At 24.6% G+C, this 26,542-nt stretch overlaps 1 protein-coding gene across 2 annotated transcripts in view; it reads left to right on the top strand.

The window, feature by feature from the left end:
* LOC113553371 (acid sphingomyelinase-like phosphodiesterase 3a) overlaps positions 1-26,542 on the top strand; it is a 196,206-nt gene that overhangs the window by 18,844 nt on the left and 150,820 nt on the right. For both annotated transcript variants that reach the window (XM_026956678.1, XM_026956679.1), the window contains exon 2: positions 5,293-5,359. The gene's annotated coding sequence lies outside the window, so the exon portion shown is untranslated. The remainder of the gene's footprint in view (positions 1-5,292; positions 5,360-26,542) is intronic.

Here is a 26,542-nt window from a genome sequence, read left to right as displayed (position 1 = left end):
AATGCATATGTTAAGTTAGAATTTAGTAGGTACTATAATTATAAATATGTAATTTAATTGTTATTGATGTAAAATCAATAATTTTTTGGTAAAAAACGTATTATATAGTTGTATAATGGAGTATATTCAGCACTTGTATTCTTATGTTACCCATAGTAAATTAATATTAAAGTACGAAAATATCCCGTGGAGGAAAAATACTTATATTAATATTTAAACGCAAGGCATATAATGAAGTACATGCACGTGGTAACCACAGAAACGTGATTGTGCATCTTTCCATTTTAATATGAAATTTAATAACGTTAACATCCAATTTTCAAAAAACAGATGTGGTTTTTATCTTTAATTTTATATAAAACAATTACCGTTGGGTTTGTATTATTTATTTATATTGGCATGCATAATAATATAATGTCTATTATCAAAAACTTCAATCAAATGCACAGGAATCATTTACATATTTGCAACCCCTGAATAGGTCGTTAAATAAGTAGATTTTATCTCGAGAAGGTTCTATAACTGAATAATGTTAGATTTTCTACAATATAATAGATATATCGTAATTTATTGTATATATTGTTTTTTGTTGCCTCCTAAGCCTATACTGCTCTCGAAAGTACATGAAAACGAATTCAAACCGCACAAAAAAGGTCAGCGATAAAAGTTTTGGGATGCGTTTCAATGGACGAAACACTATTTGTTAAGGACAACATTATTGTTTTGATATGACGTAAAAATAATAAAATAACAAAATTATTGAACGAAATCCCTTTGTACAGCTTCACAACAGCCACTAACATATCTATATTTTTGTAGTATGTGGCTTATTTTTACGTTTTTCTACTATAGTCCGACTACCGAAACGTGCAATGTAGTTTTATATAATATCGTAAAACTATATATGTTTCACATACTACACTTTAATACTCCTTAGGTTAGTTAGGTTAGATTGTGTTTCGAATACAAATCGAGATGAGTAATTACAACTTTACAATACCTAAATTAATATATATTATAATTTATTTTGTTTTTTGCGTAAATCTCGGTTATGGTTGGAGTTCTATAAATTTGGTGTTTTTATCTTAATTTATATACAAGGTGATTCACTAAGTATGCTCACCTCCTCCCCATTTTATCCTTTAAAAATTTAAAAAATCAGATTTTTAATTAATGTATTATTTAAGAAGAATAAATACAAATTTTAATTATAATGATACGAGAATAGGTTTGTGTAATGATCTTCATAATGCATTTCGTGGAAATAAAACAAGTACTACTGTAAATAAGTCAAAATTTAGTTATATATATTTCTTTATTTAGTTTTATATCAGCTAGTATAGTAACGGAAATACTCAGAATTTTCATAATATCCGTCATGTATTATACATTCATCAAACTAATACTTCATGGAACTGCAATAGGTATCCAACGTACATCTAGAAACATTTGTACAAAAATCCAATGTAATATAACTTCAAATGTGTATTTTATAATATTTGTAACAACAAATAAACAGAATAAATGCACCACTACAGAAAAGTTAATCTTGATAAATATTGTTCTGATATTGTATTACTATATAAGTGTACAGCGGAAGAATTCAAGTTTCATGTGCTACTTATGTAAGATATAATGATCGAAAGTCAAATACAAGTAAATGAAAGAGTTTTAAATTATAAAGTATTTTTCTGTACTAAAAATTTAAAACTTCTTAAAATTTACAATAAAATCATGTTATTTATCAGATATTACAAACATAATTGATTTTTAAAGTCATACTTATATTAAAATAAGATTGTTATTAAAAAAAATATATTTATTAGGTTTACAAAAACATAATACAAAATATAATTAACTTAGTAAAAAATAAATCTTTTTTTTTTTAATTAAAAATATAATATTGTTTTGTAGTTGCAGTGTTGAGCGATTCAAGGAAAAGTATTCACTGTTCACATCTGAGTTTCGCATAAACCTGTCAATAACGTTTAAATGTAGACTTTTACTGAAAAATAACCAATAAACTGAATTATTCACAAGCAATATGTACATTTTATATAAGAAAAAAAAAGAGTAAATTTAGACTCAATTAAAATACACGCAAAACCAATTTTTCAATTTAAATACTTTAAAATGCTTAAACATAATATATAAACTATAAATATTCTATATTTATCACACATTTTGGGAGCTTTACACTGCATCGATTATTTAAATAATAAACCGAATTTAAATGCTTTACGTTACCAATAAACTATAACATTTTATTGTATAATGATTTTTGAATCTGCTTACTATTAGAGTACTTAATTTATGCGTTATAAATCTGATGTTGAAATTTAAAAATCGTTTATAATTAAATTAAACTGGAAAAATACTGAAAATGATTTTTTAGGTACCTAAAATTAAAAAACATACTTAAACACTATATTTCGAAAGCAATTATATATATAATTTATATCATTTAATAAAGTAAATTATTAAAAATATATACAATATACATGGCGTAATAATTATGCATACATTAGCAATACCTATGGTATTTTGATTGTTTTTAAAAATAAGAAGATCGTAAATATTCTACAGTTGCAAATTACCTAACATAAAGTATTTATGTATAAAAAAAAATAGTGAGAATATAAAAGAATCATAAAAATATTTGAGCACTTATTCTGTAGGTATATATGATTTAAAAACTTTTTGCTTAAAAAAATATTAAATGTATTAAATGTGAATTATATGAAAATGCATTATTCGCTGGCTGTGAATTTAACTTAATTCTGGTTTTTGAGATGTTCATAAAGGTTGGTGCTTTATATAGGTACAATATATTTTTTTATTCGATATGACAACTAAAGAGATATTAAACTTAATCTATCATTTAAAAATTTTAATCCAATTTGTTGTTTTTTTTAATATGAGTTATCATAAGAATTAAAATAAATATTATAGACGAGTTTATTTTTAAATGGTTATTGAATATTAGTAAAATAATCACTCATTTATGAACGATCTTGACGTGCACTATGAAAATAAAAATAGATTTAATTAAAAAAAAAAATAAAATTAAAACTGATGAATTATATTATTATTATTTATTACATTCTAAATCAAAAAAAGCTTGAATATTTTTTATACATTTAGTATTTTAGTGCTTAAATTAATATATTTTAATCTTAAAAAAAAACGTTAGAATATTTTAAAATCTTAAATTATCACGTGAAGTATTGTTTTTTACGTACTTCAGCATTATAAGAGAAAATACAATATACAAGTAAAAATATATTTTATTTTTAGACAATTAACTAATTTAACCTTAAATAAATTAAATTAAATAATTTACTATTTTAAATTTAAGTGAAAATATATCCAATGAATGATATACTTTAATACAAGTTGAATATATAAACTCTGTCATTATAAAATATTTTTTTTCTGAATGGACACTCAGCAACATAATATAAAACAACCATTTTCTTTTGTTACCTTTTATTTTATTTTAACATAAGTAATATATAACATAATGTATAAGCAAATTATCATTAGACCATAATAATTGTCATTAAAGTATTTAAATTGACTTATTTTGTACCTAGTCGTTGTAAATATATTTTGTTTTCTATAGTCTTAGTTTTATTGCGGCGGGGAGGTGGAAAAGCTGTATTACTGTCGTTTAAGAACATGATCAATCATCTTTTTTTAAACGAGATGTTGTCTGGCAACATTTTTTTTTTATTAAAAACTGAAAACATATGTATTTATTGAAAAATAAAATAATGAAAATACTTATGCAACCGTGAGTATTGAAAAGAAAAAAATTACGACTCAAACGACTAAATCCCTATTAGGATCATTTTTTGCCGTTATTATGTATTTTAATTCGTTTTAAAAATAATTCCATTTATAATTTCGCGTAGGAAACCCATCTCGACAATACACCGAGTGCGACAACGTACCTATTGCAGCCATTTTAATATTATTATGCATACGTATAATGCGAACGAATTATATTATATATAGTGGTCACATTTAATTTCCAACCGTATAACAATCTGGACGTCTGAAATGTACCTACATTACGGTCAGTGATCGTAAACAGATCCAGCAGGTAGACCATTTAAGATGTTTATTCAGGTCACACGTCATCCGGGTAAAACCAATATCCCTTAGCCAAATTCGTTATCTCGACAGTGGAAAAACGAATTGCCCCGTTTTTTTTTTTATATATGCATATACACACATCTGGTGTACTTATTTTTTTTCTTCGTTGTCCAGATCCCGGAGTAATACGCATATTATATAAGTATAAAAGGCGTGTATGTGCACATACAGAGTGATTCACCAAACATGCTAACTACCCTCTTCATCTCATTAATATCCTTAAATTAGTCATTAGGTAATAAAATAATTGTTATTAGTAACTTTTAAGTGTACTACAAATTAGTTCTAATTGAATCGAACACAATCTCCCTTGTGACCTCTAAACTTTTATTCTGGTTTCTAGGGGCCAACACGTGTATGTTAAATAATTACATAACAGCTATAGCTTATGCAAATTAAGTTTCAAATAAATCATCTAATTATAAATATACAAAATGTACAATAGATGTTTGGTTTGAAAAAAAAAGTATAATTGTATAGTCACTTTATAAATGACATTAAAAATATAATTTTTTATAATTTATGGTCTTAAAGTATACGAGGGATTTTCAAAAATAAGAATATTTGAATAAAAGCACGATTTCGGGGTAAAACGGAGTGAGCATGCACGAGAATCATTCTGTATAATATGTTCATAATATACACACATAACGATAACGCACGTATGTATATGCACTTTGTGGCCGAAGTCGTATCGCGACAAAAGACGTAATGGTCGCAGTGATGAGGGAGAAGAGGTAAAGTCGGAATAAAATACGGAAATCCGGAAGAGTCGCTTTGCAACCGTTGTAGCGTGGGTGGGGAACACAAAATAGGAGCGAAAAAAACCTATAAGGCGACTGTTATTCAGGTCTTGTCCCGGCGCAACAATCTTTTCACGGTGACATTATTATTTTCTTTTTCTCTTCCCCTCCTTCCTACCGCCCCATAATTTTTTCTCCCTCTTTTTACCTCTTTAAGGTCGACGGCAGTGACTGTCGTTAAGACGTATATAGTGGAAAATTGAATTCGGATGTGTCTTTTTCCTCAGCATCCGATAGAGAGACTTTCTTCACACTAAAAATCGTAAATTTTTATGATGTAAAAATGTCACAGGCAGGAGAATAAGCCTATGTTTTTCTTTTTTTTCAGAACTATTACATATGCGTCGTGGGACTTAGAACATCGATCAGACTAACTGGTGACTGCAGAATAACTGGTAAATACGAAATACGTGTTTTTTATTTATCTTTCTCTCTAACACACACACACACACACACACACACACACACACACACACACACACACAAAACACATATAAATTCTATAGGTACTTACTTTTATTTGATTAATTATTTTAAATACTTTTCGAAATTCCTAAGTGTGTCAGCAAGTTTTTAGGTGTACATATTAAATTAAATTATACAAATTGTGATCGGCACTAAAAGTCTTGAATTATATTTAAAAAATCATTCAAATGTATTATAGTTATGACACAGTTTTAATAATAATACATTATATTATGTTAATGATGAAAAGTTAACTAGTTGTTTATGGTAAAATTAAAATATTCAACGAACACTGAATGTCTAAATATAATATCATATTTTAATAATTATACTAGTTATTATTGCTTATTATAAAAAAAACACATAATCCATGGAGTCCAATTTGACGTACCTACAACCTTTATTGAATTCAACTTGCTAGGTTTCATTTCAAACCACATAAAAACTCAACAAGACTTGAGTCAATTTATACACAAATATAAATCAACAATAACTTTTTTTTTAATATAATGTAGTTTAAGATCAATATAACTATAACTAAAAATATTCTTAAGCAATATTCTAATGATTTATTTTCATACTACTCAATTGCTGACTACAAAATGTGTATGATTAATTATTTTCTCTGTGTTATAAATATTAATGCCCAATTATATTATGTACTACCATACCTACGTTTTGTATTATATGCTATATCAAACACTGGAAATCATCAATCACATTACGTAAGACTATATTTTTAAACTAGGTACCTATTGGTTTAAACATAAAATAATTTCCAATTTATATAAAAACAAGTATGAAAATATTTTTAAATCTACTTGAGCGACTATTTTATCATTTATTTATCGACTTAATTACATTATTTGTGTATTGAGAAGTCAAGCACTAATCAAAAATTGTTATACGACTTAAAGCAATTGAAAAGAAATACAATATATTTAGTATTTACTATTATTGTAATATAAAAGTTTTTAAAATATAATAAACTATGAATTAATTAATTAATGAAATAATTATTTTTCATCGGTAGATAAATGTCGGATTCATACTAAAAAGTATTGTCACGTTTTTTTTATATAATATTTTTATTTTTTTTTAACTAATGGAAAAACTAAAATATATTTAATATTTGGTAAGATTTATTTAATTACGATAAGATTTCCTGTTCCTGGTTAGGTTAGGTTAGGTTATCCTGGAAAAATTGTTTTTATTGATTACATTTGTGAATAATGAAAAATAATATTGTTCATTAAATCAAATGAAGATAAAAAAAAAATAAACTTTATTCCTATTAGTATTAATATTTGACATTTATTTCCATGCTTTACTTTTTTAATATAAATAAAATATGACTGACAAGGAAATTATTTGAGTTTTTATTTGTTCACTAAATTATTGAATCAAAATGAAAATTGTCTAAATTTGCATCATATGTTATTGGTAAGGTGACACATTTTTCTGAAATGACAAGCACCGATGAATTTTGTAAACTAAGTGCATGTGAAACCTAGTTTTTAATACTCGTACTTTGTTTGTGCTAAAATGTCATCAAGTAAAAATAAAATGTATGAATATTTTCATCGGAAACTTGTTAATTGATAATTTTTATTTGAAAAACTATGAACAAATTAAATATTTTTTTTAAATTATTTATGTGATATATTTTGTATAAACGCAGTCTATTATTTTTTAGTAAAATAATATAATTTTTCATTTTAAAATATAAAATATTTGATTTTGTAAATAATATAGCAAAATAAAAAATTCTAATATTATAGAATATATAAATAATTAATCGCAAAAAAAAAACAAATATTAATAATCTACAGTTTATTATTACATTTTTTTTTTTTTATTTAATATAATAAAGAAGTAAATTTAACATATAAATAAATAAAATTAATATCCACAATAATGATCAATAAAAAAAAAAAAAAAAAAAACTAAAGTTAATTTGAAACATGATACATAGTTTTTGTTATTGGTTATGTTAGGTTATGTATACAGTATTACTTTCTTTGTAGAATCTGATAAAATAACATTATAATATTTTATATTAATTCAGTAGAATATTTCAAAAATAGATGAATTGTATTGTATAACGCAGAATGATCATTCTATTAAATGTATCTACATTGTACGCTCACTTAAATATACAATGTACCATTTTAAATTCTAAAATTGCATAATCTATGTTTATGGATAAATTAACTAACAGGAAATTGAGGAAAATAAACTAAGTATTTTTTTTTTTTTTATGTCAAGAATGTTTAATAAGTTTTTCCGGTAATGAAATAATTTTTTTCCTAACTTCCTGAATATTAAATTGCAATAAACTTATAAATCATGTTTGTATTTTCCTGTTTTAATTTTTTTTATTAATATTGATGTTTTTCATATATCTATTAAAGTGTGGTGAATAACAATAATGGTTGTTTATTACTCTCGATACCCTTATTTTAAAATTATATCCAAATATTATTATATTAATATTAAATATTTAAGACCTTATTATTTAGTCATGCTCCATGAATAATTGAAACAAAATAATATGATACTATCAGTACATATTTTGTAATATTAAAATTTTTTTTTAATTAAATAGAGACCAAAAAAATGAATATTTATATTTTTAGATTTTAACCAAGGTAATTTTTCTTCTTTTCTCCAATTTATTTGTTTTTTTTTTTTTTTTAGACTTTCAAACATTTCAATTTTTTCAATTAGTCTTAATCATGGTTTGAAAATAAAACTTAGTCAGCACTTTTGATGGAGTGAATTTTCCAAAAATTCTATTTGACCTAATGAAACATAAATAGTCACAAAGAATGGTTGAAGATTTCCCGTCTGATTTCTTTGATTTATACGTATATACAATCTATATTATCATTGGATATTGGTAAACTATGTGTCATAATTATTTAATACACAAAATATCTATGATTTTAAGTTCATACTGATGTTTTCTAATATAATATCACATTCATTGGAAAGACATTCTTCTTTTCCCCTCGAAATAATCCCAGTTCATTATCAGTATTACTGAAACAAACGCGCCATTTTTAATAGATGTATTCATAACTTATAATATTTGAGCGTAAAATGGGGGAAATATTATGTGTTAGCACTGTTAGGTTTTCTTCACAAATCGAAAATATTCTTCGACTTACTGCATCAGCCCTAATGGCTTGCATTGCAATGTGGTAACGTACATTATTGCCTATTACAGGTACTGTAGTATATATATACACATAATTGTACCTACTGTAAATAATATCTAGGGGCTTTCTAAGAGGTTTTTATCTTATTTCGGTGGAGAATGGAAACTTCTAAATTACTACCATAGCAAAAAAGTACAATGCCCATATTTTATATATTATATACTGTAAAATGTATACGTACGCTGCACACAAAATGTAATATCACTCTCGAGTCTTGACGTAATGTGTGTTTGTCATCGTTTACCAACTGTTAATATAATGTTTATTTTTTTCAAAACTACAATTTATTTTCATATTGCATTTGAGGTAGGTAGTTTTAAAACTATGTTTCTTTAGTAATAATAATAATAATAAGCAAAAACAATCTCATAAACTGTTAATATTCAGTTTTTTATTTTTATAACTGATATATGAGTATATTCCAAATTTTTGAAATTATTGTAATTGTTATCAGTGGTAATTATAAATAATTATACAATATTATAACGTAGCCCAACACTAATAATTATTGTTATTATGTGAAAACACAATTATTATAAATCTCATTTTTCATTTTTAGATTCTGAGTGAAGAGATCATTATATTGATTTAAGAATGAAATGTGTTTTTTTTTATGTACGTATAAACGATAAAAGTAGTAGATAAAATGCTATGATTTTCAAAAATGGGGATGGTTTCTGGTACCCATGTACAACCTCTTTCTTTACTAATTAATTTTTATGAATTTCTAAGTAAACGTATCAACTATATTAAATTTCGAAATTTAATAAAGATTTCTATATTAAGAGTATTTTGTAGAAAATTAAACTTTTTATTTTAAAATGCTGATCTATATAATATATCGAAATTCATGTCCGAGTAATTTCTTAACTATTAATATAAGGGTCGTTATGATAATTTTAAAATTAATTAATATTAGTTTATTATAGTTTTATAAATTATACAAATAATCAAATTACAACGAGAAGTAAGAAATAAAATAAATAGTAAATCCATTTTATATTTTATGTAACATTGTTAATAAAGACTATTATAACTATCTCTTTATGACTATCTCTACTATAAAAAGTTAAATAACTCAAAATTTACACATTAAAATTAAAAAAAATATATATTAATTATGATTTACAGTAAAAAAGTGTGTTCTTTGTGTAAAAAATAAATTATGTATCACCACCTGATATATCCCCAATCATATAAAATAAAATGTGTATTTTAAGTTTACATACTTAAAAATTCTAAGTATCAGAATTTGAATAAATTTATTATTAAAAGATAGAAGTAAAGTGAACGTAAATCATCTTGTTATTATATATACATTTTTTTTTCACTTGACGTGTATTAGCAGAAAGTTGGGCAAAAGGCCTGGTTCATTCGCATGTTTGGTATCACATTAATAATGATGCATGTATGTTTTCTTGATATTTAAATTCGTACATCTGATTTATGTTAACTTCGTAAAAAGTAAATAATTTGATATTGCAGTTTTCATTCACAAGAATAATTTATTATAATTTTTATATGAAAATAAATATTATATTTTTATCTAAGTTAATAATACATTGGATATTTTGTAAATATATATATTTGAATTTGTATGATCTTTTTTCTTGAAAACAAAAAAAAAATGTGAAATATACAAACACAGCATACGTATTATAAAATACAGATTAATAAAATTTAATCTGTGGACGTAACACTTGAAAATATAATTGATTTGACAGAGCCGCTAAATTAAATTTAATATTTCATCTTTGAGTTTTTGATTTTGGATGTTGCATTCAAATAACTAAGCTGTAAGAGAAAATTAATATCATCTGAATTGATTTTCAATACACAGTTGAGTTTGTTTGACAAAACTCATAAAGTTTCTGTGTATTTTATATTTTACATCATTTACCACTTGTTCAATAAGTATTTCTGTTAAACTAAAAAAAAAAAAATTCTTGTATAACAGGTACACTGGTAATGGTAGTTTGGAAATGCATTTAATATGATGGCTCCCGCCATTACATTTTTTTTGTGGTTTTATTATATTTTTACGTGAAAATATACAAAAAAATCATAATGGTTCGACCCAGGCCTCTCTCGAGTGTTTAAACACACCTATTCGAGTTTTACCACCCTTTACATGTAAATACTACATCTTAAAGACTAATAGATTAATTATAACCTCATGCATTCAATTAATAATATACTTATAAGAGGATTTTTTCCATTACATATTTCAAGTAAAACGCGTAGTAATTAGTACGTAGAAAGCTTTTCAATTATCTTCGTATACAAAATTATCGAAAAAAAAATGCATTCACGAATCAAGCGACAAATGACTATCTAACCGGAATTTCGAAAATAAATCGATAAAATATATAATAATAGTAATATATCATTATGTAAACATCGTTTTATAAAAATAAGCTGTTTGGACTTAAGCCAAGTAACCGCTGGTGAGTTTGCGTGAAAAATAAAGTACGACCACGTTTTTAGAGTTACTGAGTTATTTCACGTCGACTTTACCAATCGCGATACAAGAAAACCGAATGTAATGTAACAATAGTTGTTAGCTATTTATACAAAAAATATATTCTACGTATGCGTATTTATAATTAATATATATACAGTAAATTGTAAATAGGTTCCTATAATTTTCTTCCTGTATGCATCAACTATCAGTTCATCGTATTATATTTTACACAAAATAACAGAACGTGCAATTCCATACAAATTCTGCAACCAAACTAATTTGTAAAATTTGAAATATCTGTAACATAGTATATATGTATGTAAAAATGGTCATTTTGCGTTATGCGAATATTACAATAATCTAGATCCTAGAGCCTGGGTTATAAAAATAACACAATCTAATAAGTGAATGACTTGTAGAATCAGGATAAAAAACGTATTCCGATCCTAAGATTTAACATAATTATAGACATTATCAAACTCAGGGCGAAAATTTCACTGAGCACCATTCACTTTCCGACAACCGAATAATGTTATATTAAAAAAATAATAATAATAATAATCGAATACAAATCGTGAATCTTAATTTTCTTTTTAACTAACTTGACAATTATTGTGCATTCTCATTATGTAAGAGTAAATTCTTTAATTTCATCTTAATCTTTTAAATTCAACGTATTTAAAATTGATAATATTAATTCCTTTTCAAACATGGAATATTGATATTAATAAGTAATATCTTTATTAGAATAATAAATAAACTACAATACATCCTGGTGCAGAAATAGAATATTAATTTTCATTTTACAATAATTAATTAGGGGCCGCATATAAACGAGGAAAATTTTCATATGGAACCGTATTTTTCAGGAAAATAATTATCCGGACTTGATTTCTTGTAGGGGAAGATATTTCAAAAGAATGGTTTAATAAAAGAATGATATTTTCAAGGATTAATATATTCTTGGAACGATATTTTTCTAAACAGTCTTACCTCAGGAAAATATATAACAGTAAATTGAAAACACGGAACCATATTTTTCAGGAATGGTATAAATTAGGAAAACATTGCTCAGGACTGTATAAATCGGGACGACATTTTTGAGTATATCATACACGTGGATCCGTATTAATCTAAAACTGTATCAATCGAGAAAATAAAGCATAGGACTGGATGGGACAGGACAGTTATTTATAGGAAAATATTCACGAGGAATAGTATTAAAAAGAAATATTATTTTCTAAGAAAAATACAGAAATATATTAAAATATAATTAAATCTTTTTTACTTATATGGAGTTATTAAGTGATAAGCACTTGTCCGAAGAATGATAAGAGTGGTAGGGTAATATTTATGGTTATACTGTGGTTACCGAGTGAACCACTTGAGGTAGTGTTGCATAGCAAGTCGAGGGATATTTTCGTTTTTTTTGTCCGAATGAGCGCAGCGAGCGAGTGGCGACGCGGGCATCCGTATTTTTCTTATAAAATAATACTTTTTTTTTAATACTATTCCTCGTGAATATTTTCCTATAGATAACTGTCCTGTCCCATCCAGTCCTATGCTTTATTTTCTCGATTGATACAGTTTTAGATTAATACGGATCCACGTGTATGATATACTCAAAAATGTCGTCCCGATTTTTACAGTCCTGAGCGATATTTTCCTAATTTATACCATTCCTGAAAAATACGGTTCCGTGTTTTAATTTACTGTCTTATATTTTCCTTAGATTTAGAAAAATATCATTCCAAGAATATATTAATCCTTGCAAATACAATTCCTTTACTATATAATTTCTTTGATATACCGTTCCATGAAAATACCAATCCCAGATTTTTTATTTTCCTTCTGCATATTTTCGTGATTCGTATAGCCCTCCGTTGTTGATGGTCGTCTGAAGGTTATATTTGTATATGTATCTATTTATAGATTAAGTATTTTTTTGAGGTAAGCTATCGCTCATTTGATTTCCGCCAACGAGTATTGTTTAGTTTTTATAAACAGTCTGCTGTTGATATATCGACATATATTATCGTTCGTAGACGGGCAGTATTTGTGTTTTATTATTATCGTCTCCTTTACATGACGTGTCACGATTGTTATTGACGTGCCGTCGTATCACATTAATCTATTCTTTAGGTTTTCGATTAGTTCGCCTTTCACATAATATAGTGACATAACAAAATAACGAATAAGTCACTAATTACACACAATAAACAATATTGCGTGCATTCCGTTGAATAAATGTATAGAAACGAACGATTTAATATTTATGATTCACAAAACAACGAATTTTTGACATAATTGCAAACAATAAAACAAAATCGATATTTAAGGTTCGGTTAATCGTTTAATCCAATTTTTGAGTGATCAGTTCAATTTAAATAATATAACATTTTTTATACTATACCTATACTGAACTTTATTTTTTTTTCACTTTAGGTATACCACTTGATAAATAATAATGCATATTAATTATTAACTTTTATTGGGTACTACAAAATTCCTCTTTCTGGCAAACGTTAAAAAAGTACTTTTATTATAACGTTGTAATATTGTTTAATATATTTTATAGACTATACAGTAGACAAATATTTTCATATTTGAAATTATCATAACTTACTACGTAAAATATATGCAATACGACCTAAAATATAAAATCGTAAATCAAATTAAATTAATTTAAATGTATATAATCGCTTGTACCGAATTCAAGAAAATTCAAATCAATTGCCGAGTATATATTTATTAGTAAAATATATAAGCCACGTGAATTTCTCTGTATTTCAATATGTGCTGATTAATAATGCAGCTTACTTATCTTAAAATATACAATAAAATAATATTATTAAATGAAGATATGATACTGTAATTTTGTTTTATGTAAGACATTCGAAGAATTGTGACTGACGATATTTTCATAGATATGTTTGTACCAGATGCGATGAGTAGAATAAACTATTGTGAAAATACGAAGTTGTTTTTTTTTCAAACAAACCGATTTGATAAAACATTTTTCAATCGAATTTATTAAATTTTTTAATAGCAGTAGTAAAGTCTACGGTGCAGACGGTTTCCAAACTATAGGAACTCCGTGTTAACTTAGTGCATTGGGCCATTGATAATTAGATTTAATAATATATTTTCATATTTAGGACTATTTTATAATATTTTCTAATATTATGTACGTAACTACTTGCACTATCTCACTACTCGAATAGTCATTATTGTAAATTAAGACCGTGATTTCCATATAATCAAAATTCAATCACACTCTTTATGCACTGTGTTTTAGACAAGCACGTGGAAGGTAATCTATATATGTGTATAACTATAAAATGTTTAATCCCGTACATGTGTGATTTTCAAACATTGTTTTAGTGAAAATTTAGGTTAATCCTATGTAAACGTAATAAACGGGGATTACAATGGATCTATGTGACACCGACGAGGATATTAAAAGCTTCAAAATTGTTATACAAGTTTAATAATTATTCTTATACCTAACCCAGTTCAAATTACGTATTAATCGTATTATCTATATTATACTATCGTGATATTAATAATATTTTTTTATTGTATATTTTTTATGTTAAATCCTTTTAGAACTTCTAATGTACGTGAATAACGCGTTCATATAACATATTTAAGCAGCAGTTAATAGTTATCCTAGCAGACTCAGTTAATGCTTAATATAGCTATAAAATTATTTTTGTTTGACAACAATAACGAAAAAAATAAGAAAATCACTGTATGAAACTGTGTTACGATTGATTAGTATAATATATTGTTCTTTCTTCATCAGTTGACAAAAATATTGAGTTTTTCCTGAACGTTCGTCTACCAGTGTTGTAATATAAACGTTTAATATTTTTTAATATATTGCTTATATATCTATGATATGTTTAAAAAGGTTTCTAAATTTATATTAAATATACAAATTTTGCAAAGGCAATTAGTCAAAATTCGTCACATTTTTTTTATATATACTTAAAGCACCAACATGTAGGTATTTTTATTATTTTTGTTTTATTTCAATGGGTCAAACCTTTTGGTATTTAAGTTCCGTGTCTTCGTTTCCAAGAAATATACACTTAAATGTAATTTCGTTTGTTCTTTTTATGCTATTTGGAGTCAGTTTCTCATATAATATATTATTATACAGTAATTTATCATGATTTAAAATAGATAATTAGACACGGGTATTAGAAAAATGCAAACATCTATAAACGGATTTTGTGAATATAGATTGTTTTCTATAGTAATATACTTAAACATTTCAGATTTTATATTTCACCTGGTCGTGGAGGGTGAATTTTTTTTCATATAGTTTATGATACATAATTTACAAGAATTCCCCAATGAAAACCCAAACTTTTTTATTGCTTTTTTACGTAATTTAAAATCAAATATAAGCGTGGTTTTCTACAATTTTTAATTTTAAAAAGTGATGACAATTTATTGTAACAGATCTCAAAGATTTTTTTTCTCTATTTCACCATTTTATATTTTATAAAAACTTAATAAATCTTTATACTATATTATATAAATATAAATATATATAAGATAAAAAAATTCCTGTTAGCTATTTTTACTAGAGGTGATAAATCACATTATACCTATAAAATATTCAATGTGCAGTTTTCCATAATTCTTTTTTTAATAGATACTACTGGGATGAAATGTCTAAAATTTTACTTATTTGTTTAAAGACCAATTTTAAATATATTTAAAATTACCGAGTTTTATTGAATTATAGAACGGACGAATGCACAGTAAAGAATTTACAGAGGATCTAAAAAATTCCAATGCTAACGTTTTGAATATACAAATATATGATATATATATATATACTATAATATAGCTTGTTAAAATAACACGAAATTCCTTTATAGAATTCAAAGTAATTAACTTACTGTTATAAATATTATTATTAAAAATAATTAATTTTTAAAAAACTTAGTAATAGTAAACATATTATTTGTATGTACTTGTCATAATCTTATAAGTCTATTAGAATATATTATTTTAAAAAAAATAGTATTTTAAATTTAAGAATTAAAACTTTACATGTCTTACACATAAACTAATAGAGGAGGATTTTTAAAAATAAGCGTTTTATGGTCTTTATTAATATGCGAAAACAGAACTTAGGGGGAAGATAAACTACCATTTTGAAACTTTTTGAATACCTTATATATTGTTTCATGGTTGAATAAAACGTTACTAACTTCCAGTGATTATAATAGATCTATAATATATATGTATCAGTTCGCACATAAAGGGTTGTAGACTACTATTTTACAGGCTTACAGCGTAGTGTCATATGACTATACTAGCTATTAGGTGTTTAACATCAATAATAATTTTAGGACTGCAATTTTTTAGCATAAATAAATTTAATCTACCCATTATTTATAATAGTAATATTAATATTATATAAAATAAATTGACATACCGTCTCCGCTCAGAATCATTTTTTGTATACAATGAATATATTATATCATTGAATTAGAAAATAACATATCATGTTTATTATGTACAAAAAATTGAATACTTGAAGATTAAAGTTAATAAAAAAAAATAAATGTTAAACTAAAAATAGTAAATTATTAGCTAGGTTTTATCATTTATGATGAAAGTTTAAACATATTAATTGAGTTTTTAATCATATCATTATGAAAAGATGAATTAAATATTATAAATTAAATAACTATACCATCACAAACAGTTGAAAAATATATCATTATTATACTTTCTGAGAAAATAAATTATAATATGTTGTCATGTGCATTAATATTATTTAAAATTTTCCAATTTAGTAAATATTATTTACAAGATCAACCACGAAAAAATCAATTCTTATATGTATGTACATACATATTTGAAAATGGTCGACAATTATTTTGACTATTTCTTTAGAAAAATAAAAGTAAATGATAAGAATAAGCATATTTATTAGAATAAATAAAACAATTATATTAAAAGAGTATCATTAACTTATAGTTATAAGCAAAAATAAAAAAAATACCAAATAACTATTAGTATCAATTAAACGGCTCACTGAAATCCATGTAAAATTGATTGTAAGTCAAATGGCTAAGAGATTTCTAATAATTTTAAACAAGAATCACAGAATTCCTAAGCTTAGTGTACGAAGAGGTGACCCGGGTCGTTTTTAAAGTTGACACTAACCTTCATAAGGTTCAAAGAAATATCCATGTAAAATGTCAAATAAATTGTTTGAGCGATTTTTGAGAAAATCGGTCACAAACAGAGCGGTCTTTTGATTTTATTATATAAATAAATAAGTGATTTAATAATTATTATTCGCTACACGTTTCTAACTATTTTGTCAGAATAGCCAATGGAGCTTAAACGTAGAAGAAGATCATCTCAGTTTCAAACTACTCTAACTTCCTTATTAGCTTGATCTATTGTATAATAGGGTTATACTTGATTGGACAGTGAATTTAATGCTAGTTATTAGATTTTAAATTTTGATAAAGAATTTAGGCTAAGTCAAAACATTTGCACATTTAATACAAAGTCCTTCATAAGTATTTCTTGTAGCAGTCGTAACAACCTGATTATATAACTAAAATACGTAATTTGCACAATTGTATTTTATAAATATTTTTACTAAGAAATGGATGAATCCACTGCAAAGAGATTTATTCAATAAGGAATTCTAATAAATTTTAAGAGTTATGTTTTAAAAATTTTAATACTCCAAGTACTTTACAATAAACCTTATATTAATATATAACTTGAACGATAGATAGTTTAACCATCAACATTATATGAATATACCAGTACATTATAAATGTTTTTACTAAGGTATGTTTTTTATTATATAGCTTACAGTATAAATATTATACCAATACCTAAATACATTATAATGTACAGAATTTTCAAATAATCGTATATAATATTAATTTTTAATTAATTTAAAAATAAATAAATTTAACTTTATTTTGAAAGGCCTTATTTACCGTAGAAAAACCAAAAGAGGAATTAACGATCTTTGAAACGATTGATTTTAGCTTAATTAAAAAAAATATATATTTATAAAATAATTATTAACACTTGATATTTGCTGCATCAACTCCTTATATTTTCACCATATACAACAGACCGGGTCATATTATGGTGTAGTCTAAAAAAATATCTACGCTGTACACAACTGGTTTATTAACGACTCAACATAAATGTTAGATTTCTTTCTTTAAAAACAAAAGATCAATGTATTTAAGAATATAATGAGATTTTAAATTGCCTTTAAATTTATAAGCATTGCACTCAAATATTTTGTTTCTATTAATTCTTCTACTCGAATCAACGATTTTACGGTCAGAAGCTAAAAACCTCGCAACTCAAAGTTTTTTTTTAATGTTTATATACATATAAGACGCACAATGTTTTATTTTATTATCATAAAATGCTTTGTAAATGTTAACCTAATTATCTATAGTTATGCATATTGACTTCGGATCTTATCAATCGTCTTGATGTGTTCGTTAGGATCTCATTGATCCTTGTAGAATCGCAAACTGTTTAAGTAATCGCTCTACGCTAACACACCACGCCACACCATCTCATCTATCACTTCGATAATGCGACGCTGACACTGTGCAGGGTACGCTTGCGGTTAGTTGTAACGTGTGAAGCCACGTTTAGTGTCGTCTGCGATTGGCTACTAGGACTCATCGCACAGTACAATGACTTTCCGGACACAGTCGATTGGTTTTCCGACGGAATGAACGTAGCAAATAAACGCTGATTAATAGCATATGTTTGATGACGGGAGAAGAACACTCGAGGCGCTACTAACCTCCCGTTGACTGCGGGTCAAAGTTTCATATTATGTGCAAGAGCGCGTGGGTCTGGCAAGATCATCTACAAGATGTAACGCGGTTGCAATGTGCAATATTATGCATACTCGATTAATCTATCAACTCTTAGTGAACTGTATCTAACCAATACGACCAATTCGGTAATAATTCATATCAGTAGATAGTTGCAACCTAATAAGTGCAGTGGCATGAGAAATGAGGCCATGCGCGGCAACAGGTATCGTTAACAACCGTTAACAGATGACACCGGCAGCATATGAGGACTTACGCAAAGATGGTGCTTGATGTGGTCTTACTCAAAACGACAATTCCAAAATGTCCAATAATTTGTTCATGGTAATTTCGAATTTAATTATTAAGTTGGAAATACGACCTTGTGGCAATTTCCTCGAAAATGGCTCGTACTCCGTCTGGTTACCGCCGTTGCCGTTATGATTTGATTTTGTGTTACACTTTTAAAAACACTCGATTAACATTTTCACTTTATCTTTCTATGATTTGTGGTCTTAGAATATACTAGTAAGTTTATTCACTGCTCTCATGTTCAATTAATAAAAAAATAATAAAATATATACATATTATATAATAATATGATATACTCGTATAATATATATATTATTATTAAAATCAATATATTTTATTGATTGTTATACCGATAGAAAATGATTGAATAGTTGTATATCGTTGAATATTATTTAAGTTATAGATAACTATAGACTATAATTAAAAACTAAATTTATGTAAGAACGATGTAATAATAATATTTTAAGCATAATTTTACTTAGTCAGATATTATATTATTATAACTGAATATATAAAACATATTATAGGTGAATGGTATATGTATATATAGTTCAATAGATTTTATTAACGCCAAGACTATATTGATTTCTATTTATCTAAGTTTGATATTATTTATATTTTTTAACATTTGTTTTTATACTCCATAGTGTATATATATATATATATATATATATATATATATATACGTATATAAATACTTGCTACCACCAGATTTTATAAAACTGTTACACCAGGCTGATGTCGAATTTAAACTAATTTAACTTTATAATAATCTATTAATTGGTAAATATTTTTTTATAGTAATATAATATTATATATTTTTAACACTGAACTATTTTACAATCGTATTAATTTCCAAACAATGCATATGCGCGTTGTAAACATATATGTATGTTATATTATTTGATGACATGACAGTGTTATTTATGGACATTTGATAATTTGAATTATTTTGATTTAATTGTTATTGGTAAAGTCATAAATCATTATTTTGATAAAATGTAATTTTTACAAAAAAAAATAATCACTATTTAATATTATATACCTTTTAATTTATTTAAACCTCAACAGGCGACGCTGATTAGTACCATAACTTAAACTATAGCCATAAAATTCAAAGTTTACCTATCAAAGTCGTTGCATTAAAAAAAAAAAACGGACATCATTTAAAAAAGTTAATCCATTTAAGCATGCGATTCGATTTTGGGTTAAAGTTTTTTTGAACATAGTAACTTTTTGAATACTGTACATACATTTTTATTGTAAGTACGTCATCAATAGTGATTTATTTGCGTATGAACTTTCGCAAATACATTTTTTTTAATTGAGAAATTGTTAAAATACCCACCTACTCTTAATATTAGTTTTGTATTTTATATTTTGTTAAATTCAAATGCCTTAGTAAATCCTAAAGGATGTTTGACCTTTGTTTTGTTACATTTTATGTTTTTAAATTACTTAAAAAGCAATGCTGCTAACACTTTTCTAAAATGATTGCATATAACGTCGTCAATTTTCATCAGTATCTTAATATTACATTTTGGTATAATTTACAATATTACATGATCATAATTTTAATATTTTAATAATTCATGATTTTAAATATAAATGTAATTGTAATAAAAATAAAAATTTCTAGTGTAAATTTTTACACTCACAGACTTGATTATTTTATAAAAACTATAATTTATTAATTAATTTTTAGTACATATCTATTTGGTATTTCATTTATTTGAATTTAATTGTTTAATTAGTAATTATTGTATATATTATATATTATGTTCAGATTATAGATTGCTAATTACAACTAATTGGAATTTATTTCGTAAATAACAGTTTAATTGTCTGTTGATTTTTTTTTTTTTTTTAATTAAATAAATATTAATTTTAATTAATTAATTTTTTTAACTGTAATTACTAAAGGTTATGTATTAAGATTATAATGAAAATACTTTTTAATTCAATTTTTTATTATATTAGATGCTGTACTATGGTTTACTTTAGATTTATAATGTTATCATAATAATTATATAATATGTATAGTAAATTAAGCGTAGATAATCTTCATTTAAATAATCTGAAATACTTTATAGTTCATAATAACATTTATTATTCTAAAATTAACATATAGCTCATTACGCGATTATTTTACTCGAATTTAACTTGAATATCAAAACTTTCACTAGATAAATTTTACACATACGTTTTAATATTATATCAACATTTTTAAATAACGCGAATAAGACATGCAATAAAGCAGACGAAAAGGTATCTATTCCTATAAGAAACCTGAAAACAATATCGGTGACAATATTTGCGTCTTATCTTGACGCGCTTCCTTCAATATGTAATTATCAGGAACGAGAGGCACGTTTCACAGGGCAGGAAATTATGTAGTTCAAAAATATGATACCATATTAATTATTAACACTATCTATGACATATCAAAGATAATATGTACACAATTTTTTTCACTGAAATTTCATCGTACTATACACCACTATTGATAATATGAACACTCAATAATTGAACACGATAGATACAGAAAAAAAAAAGCACTGAATATCGCGTTTTTCTCAGATTATCTTGGTACTAATACAACATTTAGTACACATTCAAATGATAACGCTAAAATGGGAATGATTGTAAATTAGTAAAAATTGAACCAGAAGTAAACATTGAAAAAATCATCGGAGGCTATTTATGAAACTAACTGTTCACCTATCACTCATGGAGTGTACCATATAATACTACGTGAACATCAATATTGTTGAATTAAAACCTATGTCGAAGCGTCAGATTTTATAACGTGATCTATGAACAAAGTGCATAATATTATGATTTACGCTTGGTACTCTTGAACGAGCAACTGTTATGATATTATAATATGGATAAGTTATAATGGTAAAATTAGTTAGTGCTATAATACTAATAATACACTATGCTTCAACATATAGTTTGATGGACATTTTCTGAAATTCGTGTGGCTGTCTTTAATACTACGAATAGCCATATTTAGTAACATGAATACGGTATTTTCCAAAACCGACAAGAAAAATGGGTTCAAACAAGTTTTAAATTTAAATCAATGTTTAAAAAACTTTCGAAGAGGGCAATGACATTTTAGTATGTACTTCATTTTTTATTGTATCTATACAGATGAAAATTATAATTTGTAATATATATATTTTGATTTGTAAATTTGTTTTTAATGGTTTGTGAATTTATTGAAATATTATAGCTTAACTTTCTTCATAGTGAATATATATATTTTTGACATTTAAAAATGGGTTTTGGTGTCAATTTATGTGTAGGGAATATAATGTAGTATTTTTATTGTATTAAATTTTAAGATAATAACTTATTCTATAAACTTTTCATTAACATAATTCTAGTTGGCAACACCCTTTTGGAAAAATGCCAATTTTGTAAGTTTTTTACTTTGGTAATTCTGTAACTTTTTAACATTATTTGGCTTAGTAAATTATCATATTGTCATTTACAATTTAGAAATACTAGTATAAGATAAATATTAAATTAATATGATTTATTTTTTCTCAAAAATATTAAAACACTGGGTTTCATTCATCTATATTGTAATTTAATTTTCATTATTTTAATTATCATGAGTCATACTTTTTAAATTTATATATTTTGTATCCTTAATAATTAGATATTTATACGTAATGCTCACATTACGTATAAATTACGACACATATTATTATTTTATATATTCTTTAAAATAAACTATAGTTTGAGATATAGTAGAGTAATTATAAAATCATGTTTATTCGATTGGGTTATTTAGAATTAGTTCATTAAATATTTAATAATTTAATTGATTTTATTTGTTTACTTGAATATATTAAATATAAAAATGTATACTGTTTGGTAATAATATTACAACTGATTTTTGACTAAAATATCTAATTACGAATATAAACCCTTCCTTTATTTGGTAATATACTTTGAAGCTTCTCTTATGATTTAGTACAACCTATTTGAATCGTCATCGAAGCACATTCTTAAATGTATTCTATAATTGATCTGATTGATGTAATGTGAAACGCAACACGACATTTATATCTATACAATCACATCAAGTTATGTTTATAAGCTCAGAGTCTCTTTAAAGCTTTGATATAGATTTTCGCTCGAAACGATAAATTCAATGAAATTATATATTTTTATAAATTCAATTCCTCTTTGTAGTTTCACTAAATTAATACGATAACTTATTGTTAAGTACCTGTACTACTTACACTTGTTGAATTTCAATTTAAACGTATTAACATTATGAATAATAAACAAATCTATTGATAGTCAGCATTTTTTTTTCTCTTATCAATGGTTTTATATTTCAAGTAGTAAATATCTACCTTTAATAAATGTAAATTATAAAGTAATATTTAAATTATTTTGTTTTGATAATAATAAAAACTCACTAGATTGAAATAAATAAATAACCTTCAGATTAGGTTACCAACGCTCATTCCTGTTATAATATAAGAATATATTATCTAATAGTATTGTTGGATTAGTACCCACTACGAATCTTTTGTTAGCGACCACATCTTATTAGTGGACTTAATTTTATTTCCCTCAAGTGTCCGCCATACAGAGGGATTTCACTATAATATTTTGAAAAATGGCATATTTTCATTATTTTAAGAATGCAAAATTATAGATGCCTAAAAAAAATTATTTAATTTATTATTAAGTTATGATTTTAAAATACTGTAAATTTGTTGTAAAAGTGCATTTTGTCTGTAGTCAGCTAATATTATACTATATTCCAACATTTTGGTGTTTGTTAATTTATGTTTATTTATTATTTATACTAATAATATGCATCGTTCGTTTTTATATAATTAATATTAATATTTATAATAATAATTATAGTTATAAAAATCATATTTTATTTGTAGAATAAAAAACAACAAATAATAAATCATATTATACTAATCCATTTAAACTACGGATTAGTGAAGGTCATAATTAATAATATTGAATTATGTAATGGTATATAAAGTTATTCAAGATCACATATTATTAAACATTAAATTTTGTTTATTATATGAATGAATCATTTTTTCTTTTTAGCAATCGTTTTTTTTTTTATTACGCAAACTTCAAAATATTTTTACATGTATTTTAGATATTTAAAGCTACTAAATTCTTTAATGAAGATATTATTTAATGAAGGAACTTCGGCGAGTTTATAATTAATAAATATAAAATAAATTTAACTAAAAACCCAATCAAAAGAACTCAAAATGTATTTTATATAATTTATTCAGTTGATTATTTACTAAAATAAGTTTTATATTATATTTTTTATTAATTTAAATATTTTAGATGTTTACTAAAGCTATAATATAAGGTATTTTTTTATTGTTATCACTTAATACATTGAAAAAGGATGAGTAACGTTAATTCACGCATAATCTATTTGAGGGCGTTTTAGATAACAAAAACCGTATATTATAAGAATTATTTTAATCGGTCTCATGGAAGTCTCACGATTAAAAGCGGAATTGTTACTTGAAGCTTTTGGAGGAAATGGTCCTCGAAATTACTCCTGTCAGTAACACTGTAAAAGTGTTACGTGCCGTAACTTTGCGAATAAAAGAAACAATTTTTTTCAACAGATCTCATCAACATTATTTCAACTGAATATTATACCTTATTTATTACCTATTCATTATATCTATATATTTTGATACTAATCAATTTCTACTTTAAAAAAAAAATGTTATACTTAATTATACCTAAAAATCTTACCTGAAGGATACTTTTATATTATTGAAGAGTAAAGGGAAAAACAAACATTTAAATTTATTTTGAATACTGTTATCTTTTAATATTTCTTCAATTTTATTTTAGTATTCGTATCTTGTTATTTATTTTAAGTTTCTTAGTTATAGATATTTAATTCAAAATTATTTTTTGCACTTTGAAATTTTAGAATTTATACTAAAATAACCATTTATTAATCTCAATTATTCCAACAACAAGCCATCTTTTAATATAATGGATAATTAAAAAATATTAATATATTTAATCACAAATCGATGTTCCAATAACATTAAAATAAAGTTAAACTCTGTTTAATTTAGGTATGGATGATCGCGAATTAACAATTACGTTTAGAATGATACGATTCTCGAAGGTTATTTTTTTTTATCAGTACTAAAATCGTTATATTTTAAGAATATTATAAAATAATATATTTATCGATTTTCGTAAATGCTAATCAAATAATCAAATCGTTTTTTGAAAATCAGTTAGGTTACTCTTCATATTAATATGTTATATATATCTTGAGTGGATTCGTAAAGTTATTTATTTATTTTTCTTTAATGGCACACACGATGTATAATAATTATTATTTACGATTTTAATTTTATTAAACTTTGTTCAAGTTATTTAAATATTATAAAATGTAGTTTTGTTAGTGAAATAAAAACAATAAAAAAATAAAATATGGAAAGATATTACTTTCACCACAGGTGTTACATAATTGTTATACCAGCCAATATATCGGGAAAATACAAGCATACTATAGGACGTTTCATTTAAAATTTTTTTTTATATCCTATATTTACATACTTTCAAGAAAATATACCAACAATTTTATTTGATAAAGGTGTATCTTTTTTTGTAATAGAGAAATCGTAGTTATGTACAAAAAAAAAATACTCATCCTTTTTTTTAGATATTTTCTAATTATTATTATTATTATAATGACATCATTTTTTTTTCTATAAATTGTCACTTCCCTATAAATTATGTTTAAACTAAATTATTCTTGTTTAAATACTTATTATTGTTAAAGTAATACATAATATCACGATACATATTTTATTAAACTTATAATTAGAGAATTCCACATCTTTAATACATGTATAAAACATTATGGCAAACAATTGTACGCTAATTTATATGAATTGATATAAATTTATTTTTGGTTATCCAATAATATAACAAATATAACAAGTAAAAGTAAAAAATACTTTCTAGTACCCAGTGTTTATTTGATTGTGACTAATTACAGATATTAACATTCGTTTGATATCAAACGAAATGTTTACATTCCGTTCCAATGAACGTTCAAAGCACATCATAATTAATTATAGAAAAAATAATAGTTAAAGTTACGAACTTGGGATTTTACATCAATTTACATAAAATGTAGGACTAAGTTTCAATTAAATTAATTTTAAGGTTCCAGTAATGTGAACTTGAAAAGTTTTCACAATT

This window comes from Rhopalosiphum maidis, chromosome 2 (assembly GCF_003676215.2).
Source record: "Rhopalosiphum maidis isolate BTI-1 chromosome 2, ASM367621v3, whole genome shotgun sequence".
In the NCBI taxonomy this organism is placed as follows: domain Eukaryota; kingdom Metazoa; phylum Arthropoda; class Insecta; order Hemiptera; family Aphididae; genus Rhopalosiphum; species Rhopalosiphum maidis.
This window is presented reverse-complemented; position numbering and strand designations above follow the sequence as displayed.